Raw genomic sequence first — 9,499 nt, forward strand, 5'->3', positions numbered from 1 at the left:
AATATTGTTTCAGAATGCAGGTGAAATCTAGACATATAGATTCTCATTGCAATGAAAATGACAAGCATTTATTAGCAACATAATATACTTGACAGTAAGAAATATATTCTCGATAGTTATTTAGATTTATTATCTCATTAATGTTGAAAAGACATTTAAATTTCACTAAGTAGAAAATGAAACTAAAATGTAAAAATGTTAAGTAACCTAGGTATGGTCACAGTAAGTGGAAGAGTTGGGTTAGAAATTAAATCCATCCAACCTACTCCTGTGCTAAAGTGCTCTTCTTTGCTCCCTCTTTCCTGTGGGCCAGCACAGGAGTGGTTTAGTTTTGGATGAGATGGTACATCTTGTGTTTTTAGATTCCATGTAGGATATGATGATTATTAATGGAAACATGTATAAGTTTAAAGCAACAAAGAGAAGTTGCTATTAGTCTCTGTGCTAACATAGGAACAGTAAATCAAGCCTAGCCGTAGTACATGGTCACCACAAAAGGAAAGATAAAATGAACAAAGACACAGTACCTCAATGGTGATTTGGGCTCTAAACTCAAATATTGAGAAAGTAGAAAGGTTATAGGTCATCTTTTGCCAGTCTCTCCATAGAATGGCACAATCCTGTTCACTGTCGGGAATTCATATAAAGTATTCCAATCTCAAGGAGCACAGCTTCCAAGACAAGAGAATAGAAACCAAAGCAGAATTCAAATCATTGAAATTAGGCTTTCCAATCACGCTGACATGGGTATGAAGTCTGGTACAATCCTTATTAACTGTGTGACTTTGAGAAAGTTGCATAAAATTTGAGCCACACTTCTGCCATTTATCAAGTAGATATAACAGCGCTTAACTCACAGGGATATGGAAAAAGCACTGTGTTTTACATAAAAGGTACTTTAACCATGTTCATCCTCATCTTCTGGCTCTGTACTGGCATTTTATCTCCATCCATTCTGGGTTGAGTAATTAACATGGAACCCAACTGGATGGGTGCACTTAGGCTGTCAAACATTGTGTGTTCGATTCTGTCCTTTATGCAACAACTCTATATTACTCTCCTATTGAGAAAAACTCTACTAGGAGTAGGTATTACTGTTCCTTTTTTGTACAAAGATGATAATTCTTTATGCACCTGAAAAACAGTTTGTTTCTGGCAAACTGCACATGAAACACCTGCTTGCAAAATACATATGGGAAGTCTGTAATGGCTCATATATTGGCAGCACATTTTGCCTGGCAGTTTCTTTAGGTGTAATGAATTGGGAAAATGTGTCTCTTACAGAAACTTAATGACTATTCCATAGCACAAGTACATCGGAAAATTATGAGGAAACTGATAATTTTAACACCTGTGTTTGTTTAATTCCAGCCAAAGCAACAACCTGATATATGTTTGTGAGAAAAGTAGAAACATTGGTTGACCAAAAATAATGGAAATCTGCTTGATTTCAGATTCAAAAGAATGTGCGGCAAGTTTTAAATCATGAAAATATTCCTCAAAGGCACTGAATGAATCCCAGACAATATCCCTCTTTTAAACATTGTCTTGGTGAAGACTTTTTTTGGAGAATTTCTAAAGTTTTCAATGCAGTTGATTCCAGTCTATGGTACCTAATGAAACACTTTGGTGTTTGTGTGTCAAGATTAAGAATTCTGAATCTATACAAGAAAGAATGTGGCAGAAATAGTTTAATTTCTTTAACGTATTCAAGAGTAGCTAATATTACATTATGCTTATTAAATATTTTATTAAAGATTCATAGAGAATCCTGTGTGTTTAGAATCAGGAATACCTGGCTGGGCTGCTTATTAGGTATTTACAACTTGACAAGTTATTTACCTTTTCCAAGCCTTATTTATTTATTTTTTTAAACAGCTTTGTTGAGATACGCTATATAAAAACTGCATATATTTGATGTGTACATTTTTATGAGTTTGGACATATGCAAATTCTTTCATTCCTATAAGGGCAACTATTCTCAGCTCATAGTTTTGTGTGCACACATGTATGTGTATGTGTATGAGGATAGGAAAAATGTTTTTGAATATCTTACATATGCATTTTTATATTAAAAGTAGCAGACATTTTTCAGTGAAGTTAAAAAAACCTGAAAAATAAACTTAGCTATTTAATTGGAGTAAACATAATATCAAATATCTTGAATAATAAACTTAATAACTGATTTTCTGGAAAACATAATTTTATTTCACTTTCAAGTATTTTTACTAGTTACATTTTAATCAACCAGTGAAATAACCTATTATGTGCCAGCTGGTGTGAGGGGTACAAAGTTTACATAAAATATGTTTTTACCTCTCAAGGAAATTATATTCTTGCTGAAAAGACAAGAATTAGACTCAAACAATGAAATAGCAAGACAATGGAATAAAGTGAAGGGCTGTTTGGAACAGAATATGCAGGCAGTGTGAGTGAGAGACTAGCAAAATTAATGTAGTCCAGAGTCACAAGCGAGGGCTGCTTTCAGTTAAAACTCTAATATTTTTAGTTTATCAGTATATTCTATTGGTTTATTTTTCCTCTTTACTTGCTATTTCTTGTAAAAATACATTTATTTTAAAAATAAACATATGGGTTGCTGACCTTGGAATGGTTGTATGTGATTATTGATGAGACAACTGTCAATTAAATAAAGTAGTCTTATTAGGAAAGGGCAATTTTGACAGTGTGCTTGTAACTAGAGACATATTTATGGATCCCAGTAGTTGATGTTCCCTAATAAAAGGGCAATGATATATAAGAGTACATAACTTATACAGATACATATTTCTAAGTGGGGTCACTATTTGCCAGTTGGATGGGATAATTCCTGATTGTGAAGGACTGTCCCTGTATCACAGATCTTTAGCATCCCTGGTTCACATTCACTGAATGACAGCAATGTACTCCATCACTGTCACAACCCAAGCCACCTAAGTTTCCAAATATCTGTATATTATCCAGTGATATATGAATGCTATAAGAGAAATCTAACCACATACATTTTGAGGACAATTTTGGACACACACACACACTAACCTTGCTGCTTTTATGTGAAATTTAATCCATCATCTATGACTACATTTCCCTCTCCATAGCACCCACACATTAAAATAATATCTTTCAAACAGATAGAAAAGATTCAATCAAAATAACTAATCGAAAACATTCTTATCTCTTGTCAGCTTTACTTATAATACTTCAGGGCAATATTCTTTAATCTCCATGTTTTAACATGGAAAATCCCATTGAAGGGATATTGTTGACACAATATCTCCTATTTCATTTTCATAACTTACTTTTTTTCTGTATCACTCATGGTGCTGTGTTTGCTCATATGGTTTTAATTTTATTTTTTGGGCTCATCATCAGAAAGTTTTCTATTTTGGTTTTGATGTTTGTGTTTCACACTATCAGACATACTAGAAAAAATGCTTAGAAGGCAGTAGTGGAGGGGAAACTAGGAAAGACTGAGAATTTAGAACAGTCTTAATGTGGACCATGGGTTCTGGATGCTGCTACAGTTTCATATAAGGTTTCAAACAACAGAAACAGAGGTTCAAACCACCTCAGCTCAAAAACTGATAAATTAAAAGAGATAAGTTCCTCAGTGGCAACATCTGGTAAATTGGACGTTGGACTAACCATAGATCAACTCATTTTAATTAAATCTGTGGCATAGCCCCAGCTTAACTCCCCTTCAGGTGGATTCACAGTAATCAGCAACTCAACCTAGCTGCCAAAAAGAGGAAAGGCCTGAATCCTCTATAACAAACAAGAACAAAAAGCTGCATTATCAGTTTCCATCACTCCTTCATACACATATATGAAATTTTTTTAAAATATGGTACATGCAAAGGAAACAGGAAAATGTGACACGTAAAAGAAAACACAGTCAAAAGAGGCAGATAACCAACATATTGGAATTACCAGGTGATAACTATAAAACAAATATTTAAATATATTAAATTATTTAATATATTAAATAATTTAATATATTTAATAATTTAATGGAGGGGATGGACATAAAGGGTGGAAGAATGGGAAAATTCAGAAGAAAAACGGTAACCTCTAAAAATGAACCAAATAGGAATTTTACTACTGAAAATGAAAATGCCTGAAATAAGAAATTTACCATATGGCTTAAAAATGGGTTAGACATTGCAAAAATAAGGAATAGAAAACTTGAAAAAAGGTCAACAAAAATTATCACCTATACAGCACAGAAAGAAAACACTTTAAAGCAGAGCCTCAGTCATCTGGTAATGTGACTAACCATCAACTGGTCTAACACAAATAAAATCCAGAATAAACAGAGAAAAAGAAGAAGAAAAGTTTTTGAAGCTATGATAGAAAAAAACATTTCCAGATTAGAGTAAAAACAACAATTCACATCTCCAAGAAGCTCAGTTCAGTGAACTAAATTCCAAATAAACATAACTGATACAATTTTAGCCAGACTCATCAAGAAAAAAAGGAAGAGTGCCCAAATCAATAAAATTAGAAATGAAAAAGGAGAAGTTACAAATGACACACCAGAACTATAAAGAATCATAAGTGACAACTACAAGCAACTATACCCCAATAAAATGGACAACCTAGAAGAAAGGGATAAATTCTTAGAAAGGTACAATCTCCCAACACTGAACCAGGAAGAAATAGGAAACATGAACAGAAAAATTACCAGTACTAAAGTGAATCAGTAACTTAAAAAACTCCCAACAATCAAAAGTTCAGGGCCAGATGGCTTCAAGGGTAAATTATACAAAACATTTAGAGAAGAGTTAACATCTATCCTTCTGAAACTATCAAAAAAATCACAGAGGAAGGAACACTTCTGAACTCATCCTATGAGGTCAACATCACCCTGATACCAAAACCAGACAAAGATACCACAAAAGAAGAAAACTACAGGCCAATATCACTGATGAACATAGATGCAAAATTCCTCAATAAAATATTAGCTAACCGAATCTAACAATACATTAAAAGGATCACACACCATGATTAAGTGGGATTTATCCCAGGGATGCAAGGAGTTTTCAATATCCGTAAATCAATCAGTGTGATACACCACATTAACAAACTGAAGAATAAAAACCATATGATCATCTCAATAAAGAAAAAGCTTTGATAAAACTCAACATTCATGTATGATAAAAACTCCCCAGAAAGTGGGCGTAGAGGAGACATACCTCAACATAATAAAGGCCATATGTAACAACCCCACAGCTAACATCATACTCAATGGTGAAAAGCTGAAAACATTCCCTCTGAGATAAGAAACAAGACAAGGATGCCCATATTTATTTATTTATTTACTTAAATAATATTTATTTATTTATTTAACATCGTTTTGGAAGTCCTACCCACAGTAATCAGAGAAGAAAAAGAAATTAAAGGAATCCAAATTGGAAAAGGAGAAGTAAAACTGTCACTGTTGGCAGATGACGTGATACTATACATAGAAAATCTTAAAGATGCCACCAGAAAACTACTAGAACTCATCAATGAATTTGGTAAAGTTACAGGATACAAAATTGATGTACAGAAATCTGTTGCATTTCTATACACTAACAATGTACTATCAGAAAGAGACACTAAGGGGAAAAAATCCCATTTACCACTGCATCAAAAACAATAAAATACCTAGGAATAAATCTACCTAAGGAGGAAAAAGACCTGTACTCTGAAAACGATAAGACACTGATGAAAGAATTTTAAGACACACAAACACATGGAAAGATATACTGTGTTCTTTGGTTAGAAGAATCAATATTGTTAAAATGACTGTACTACCCAAGGCAATCTACAGATTCAATGCAATTCCTATCAAATTAACCAATGGCATTTTTCACAGAACTAAAACAAAAAATCTTAAAATTTGTATGGAAGCACAAAAGACCCCAAATAGCCAAAACAATCTTGAGAGAGAAGAACAGAGCTGGAGGAATCATACCCCCAGACTTCATACTATACTACAAAGCTACATTAATCAGAACAGTATGGTACTGGCACAAAAACAGACTTATAGATCAATGGAACAGGATAGAAAGCCCAGAAATAAACCCACACACTTTTGGTCAATCAATCTATGACAAAGGAAGAAAGACTATACAATGGAGAAAAGACAGTGTCTTCGATAAGTGGTGCTGGGAAAAACTGGACAGCTACATGTAAAAGAATGAAATTAGAATATTCTCTAATACCACACACAAAAATAAATTCAAAATGGATTAAAGAGCTAAATATAAGACTGGATACTGTAAAACTTCTAGAGGAAAACCTAGGCAGAACACTCTTTGACATAAATTGCAGCAATACTATTTTGGATCCCTCTCTTAAAGGAAATAAAGCAAAAGTAAACAAATGGGACCTAATTAAACTTAAAAGCTTTTGTGCAGCAAGGAAAACCATCAATAAAATGAAAAGACAACCTACTGAATGGCAGAAAATATTTGCAAATAACATGACCGATAAGGGATTAATATCCAACATACATAAACAGTTCATACAACTCAATATCCAAAATCAAACAATCCAATTTAAAAATGGGCAGAAGAACTAAATAGACATTCTTCCAAAGAGGAAATGCAGATGGCGAACAAGCATATGAAAGGATGCTCAACATCACTAATCATCAGGGAAATGCAAATAAAAACCACCATGAGGTATCACCTCACTCTTGTCAGAATGACTATCATCAAAAAGAACACAAATAACAAATGTTGGCTGGCAAGGATGTGGAGAAAAGGGAACACTTGTACACTGTTGGCGGGAATGTACATTGGTGTGGCCACTGTGGAAAGCTGTATGGAGGTTTCTCAAAAAACTAAAAATAGGACTACCATATGACCAAATGATTTCACTCTTGGGTATATATCTGAATAAAACAAAAACACTAATTCTAAAAGATACATGCATTCCAATACCCATAGTTGCATTATTTACAATTGCCAAGATGTGGAAGCAACCTAAGTGTCCATCAAGAGTTGAAAGGATAAAGAAGAGGTGGTATATATGTATAAAATAGAATACTACTCAGCCATAAAAAACGAAATTTTGCCATTTGCAGCAACATGGATCGACTTGGAGGGTGTAATGCTAAGTGAAATAAGTCAGACAGAGAAAGACAAATACTGCATGATATAGCTTATATGTGGAATCTAAAAAATACAAAAAACTAGTAAATATAACAAAAACATAGCAGACTCACAGATATAGAGAAAAAACTAGTGGTTATGATGGTGGGGGCAATATAGGGGTGCAGGCATGGGATGTGCAAACTTTTGGGTGTAAGATAGGCTCACTAATGAATTGTACAACACAGGGAATATAGCTAATATTTTGTAATAACTGTAAATTGAAAGTAACCTTTAAAAATTGTATAAAACATAGAAATAAAATTTTTAAATAAATAAAATTCTATATCCAGTAGAAAAAAAAGATTTCACAATGAAGGCAAAATAAAGATACTTTCAGAAAAAAGAAAAAGCTGAGGGAATTGTCTCCATAAGACTCCCTCTTCCACCCATTCACAAAATACATTTAAAGAACTGCCAAAGAATGTTAGTGAGGATAGAGAAAAATTTTACAAGATATAAACTTGGATATATTTTAAGAAATGAAAAGCACTGGATAGACTATATATTTTAACAGATATAAAACAATAATTGTTTTATTACCATTTTTTTTAAGTTTGTGGACTACTCAGGTAGATAGAATTATATTATTTTAAATGTTCACTATATCAATATTTGTGGACTGCATCTAAAGCAATACTTAGAAATAAACAAATTCACATGCATATATTAGAAAAGAATATAATTAAGTGCTCTGTTTCCACATCAAGAAGGAATTAATAAAATGATAAAAATAAAAGTACAGAAAACTGAAATAATAGAAAACAAATAGAAATGAAAGAATATCAAGAAGCCAAAAAACTTTTCTTTGAAATGATCAATATAATTGATAAATCTGAGTAAAAAAATTTTTTAAATAGATAATAAATACTTGATCATTATCAGGAATAATAGAAGAGGTATCACTGAGAATACTACTCATAATATGAATACTATAAGACCCTTTAATGAAAATGTATGCTAATTAATTCAATAAACTTAGACAAAATAGACCACTTCAAAATCACCACAAAAAAAACTGTCAAGAAAAATTACAAAATGTACAATATCCTGTATACTTTAAAAAATGAAATTCTCGGGCTTCCATGGTGGCACAGTGGTTGAGAATCCGCCTGCCAAGGCAAGGGACACGGGTTTGAGCCCTGGTCCGGGAAGATCCCTCGGATGCCGCGGAGCAACTGGGCCCGTGAGCCACAACTACTGAGCCTGTGCGTCTGGAGCCTGTGCTCCTCAACAAGAGAGGCCGCGATAGTGAGAGGCCCGCGCACAGCAATGAGGAGTGGCCCCCGCTTGCCACAACTAGAGAAAGCCCTCACACAGAAATGAAGACCCAGCACAGACATAAATAAATAATTTTTTTAAAAAATCAGAAGATTCCTACATTACAAGTGTATATGAATTTAAAAAAAATTATTAAAAAAAAATGAAATTCTCAAAATTTTCACAAACACGACTCTATATCCAGATTATTTCATTGATGAAATTTACAAAACATGTAAGGAAAAATACTAACAGTCTTACAGAAATTCTTTAAAGAGGAGAAAGAAACATGCACAGAGGGAAAAAAAGAAAAAAAAAGAAAAAAAACAATGGCACATTTCCTTCTCATTCACTGAAGTCTCTAATATGGTAAGAAATTTTACTTAGTGACAATGTGAAAGAACTCATTCAATGATGGCTCTAGGTAAAAATTCCACCAAGTCAAGGACTTGCTCATAACTGACCCCTTTTACTGACATTATGCAGTGTGGTGGCCAGAAATAAATAGTAAGTGATCAGTTGGAATTAACACTCATTCTACTCCAGGACTTTATTGATTGATCTAGTAACAAAAGCAATTATCAATAACACAAGTAAAAGTTTAGGAAATTTTTAAAAAAGCAAAGGACATAAAAGCAAAAATAAACAAATGGGACCTAATTAAACTTAAAAGCTTTTGCACAGCAAAGGAAACCATCCACAAAATGAAGAAAACCTACTGATTGGGGGAAAATATTTGCAAATTACATAACTGTTAAGGGATTAATATCCAACATATATAAACAGCCCATACAACACCATATCCAAAAAACAAACAACCTGATTAAAAAATGGACAGAAGACCTGGATAGACATTTTTCCAAAGAGGCAGTGCAGATGGCCAACAGGCACATGGAAAGATGCTCCACATTGCTAATCATCAGGGAAATGCAAATCAAAACCACCGTGAGAGATCACCTCACACTTGTCAGAATGACTACCATCAAAAAGAACACAGGGGCTTCCCTGGTGGCACAGTGGTTGAGAATCTGCCTGCCAATGCAGGGGACACGGGTTCGAGCCCTGGTCTGGGAAGATCCCACATGCCGCGGAGCAAC

Source organism: Balaenoptera physalus, assembly GCF_965194825.1.
Source record: "Balaenoptera physalus genome assembly, chromosome: 1".
Classification (NCBI taxonomy): Eukaryota; Metazoa; Chordata; class Mammalia; order Artiodactyla; family Balaenopteridae; genus Balaenoptera; species Balaenoptera physalus.